Raw genomic sequence first — 2,095 nt, forward strand, 5'->3', positions numbered from 1 at the left:
TTACATAACGGAAATAGTGTAACAAATAGAAATAGGTATAGTATAGGAAATCCGTAAAATCTCAGATATTAGTTATTAATCTTAGCTATTAACTAGTTCTAAATTTGAAGTTATACTTATAAAAATAAAAAAATACTAAAACTTCTTAAAGATAAAGTTAGCTTGATATGCTTAACTATAGGATATTAAAAAATAAAATTATAGAATTTATTGGTATTTTCATTTGATCATTATAGACTTTATTATTTGTTAATAATTTGAGGATTAATATTTCACTAAGGGGAACATAGAGTCAGAGTAAATAAAATTGCTAATTCTGATTAGAAAAAAAGAATAAATATCAAGCGTTATAGTATAATTTTGAATACTATAAAAAAGTAAGACGGGAGGTGGGGGAGATAAAAACTTTTGGATATATTGATTCGGATTGAATTGCAAATACATCAAGGATAGAATCAATTCAATTCTGAATTGCAATAAGCAAGCGAGGTCTCTCAAATAGAGTCGAACTGAACTGCTAGACTACGTTGAGTGATGAACTCAATGATTCAAAAAAAAAACTAAGAGATGGATGAAATTACACAAGGAATCCTGGTCTCAAAGAAGAGGGAAATGGGGATATGGCGAAATCGGTAGACGCTACGGACTTGATTGTATTGAGCCTTGGTATGGAAACCTGCTAAGTGGTAACTTCCAAATTCAGAGAAACCCTGGAATTAAAAAAGGGCAATCCTGAGCCAAATCCGTGTTTTGAGAAAACAAGGGGTTCTCGAACTAGAATACAAAGGAAAAGGATAGGTGCAGAGACTCAATGGAAGCTGTTCTAACGAATCGAGTTAATTACGTTGTGTTGTTAGTGGAATTCCTTCTAATTCTAAATTAGAGAAAGAGGGGTTTTATACCTTATACATTTAATAAACACGTATAGATACTGACATAGCAAACGATTAATCACAGAACTCATATTATATTATAATTATAATATAGGTTCTTTATCTTTTTTAAAAATGAAATTAGAAATGATAATGATTATGAAATAAAAAACTCATATCATAATTTTTTTTTTTCATTATTGTGAATCCACTCCAATCGAATATTGAATAATCAAATTCTTCAATTCAAATTCAAAGTTTTCGAGATCTTTAAAAAAGTGGATTAATCGGACGAGGACAAAGAGAGAGTCCCATTCTACATGTCAATACTGACAACAATGAAATTTCTAGTAAAAGGAAAATCCGTCGACTTTATAAGTTGTGAGGGTTCAAGTCCCTCTATCCCCAAATCCTCTTTTATTCCCTAACTATACTATATTATTATTATTTATCCTCTTTTTTTTCTTTTTATCAATGCAATGGGTTTAAGATTCATTAGCTTTCTCATTCTACTCTTTCACAAAGGAATGCGAAGAGAACTCAATGGATCTTATCCTATTCATTGAATAGATTTCTTTTTTATTAGAGTATCGGCAAGAAATCTTGGTTATTCACTCTATTTTTAAGTTTTATTTAAGTAAACCATGCACAATGCATAGGACTACCCCCCCATTTTCAAATTTTAAATTTGAAATACTTTAATTAATTTTTAGTCCTTTTAATTGACATAGATACAAATACTCTACTAGGATGATGCACAAGAAAAGGTCAGGATAGCTCAGTTGGTAGAGCAGAGGACTGAAAATCCTCGTGTCACCAGTTCAAATCTGGTTCCTGGCAGAGAAAAAAAAAAGATCCACCGAATAGGTATTGATCCAAATACCTCGAGATGGATTGTGATACATATTCATTAATAATATTTATTCATCTAAGTGGATAAATCTATAATATAAATATAGAGGCACTTCTTTTTAAAGAAGTTTTAAAATATATCTTTTCTTTATGATAAAGAAGGGGGTGAGATTCCCCTTTATTTTTTTGCGTTTCTTAATTTTGTATTCCGCTATTCCGACGAATATTTTTTTAGTCTTGCTTATCTTTATCTTATCTTATTTTCCTAGTTGTGCTAAGTAATGTGCGCGGTACAAAGTTCCTGGTAGAGAACTTCTTTGAGTCATCCTATTTTTCTGTTCATATGAAGGAAATTAATATGCGATTTTCAA

At 30.4% G+C, this 2,095-nt stretch overlaps 1 non-coding gene across 1 annotated transcript; it reads left to right on the forward strand.

Annotated features, from left to right (window-relative positions):
• Positions 1-1,639: 1,639 nt before the first annotated feature.
• On the forward strand, positions 1,640-1,712 carry TRNAF-GAA (transfer RNA phenylalanine (anticodon GAA)). The gene has a single exon. It is a non-coding gene; the product is annotated as a tRNA-Phe (tRNA).
• The last annotated feature ends 383 nt before the right edge of the window (positions 1,713-2,095 follow it).

The sequence above is a fragment of the Aegilops tauschii genome, unplaced genomic scaffold (genome assembly GCF_002575655.3).
Source record: "Aegilops tauschii subsp. strangulata cultivar AL8/78 unplaced genomic scaffold, Aet v6.0 ptg001092l_obj, whole genome shotgun sequence".
Lineage (NCBI taxonomy): Eukaryota > Viridiplantae > Streptophyta > Magnoliopsida > Poales > Poaceae > Aegilops > Aegilops tauschii.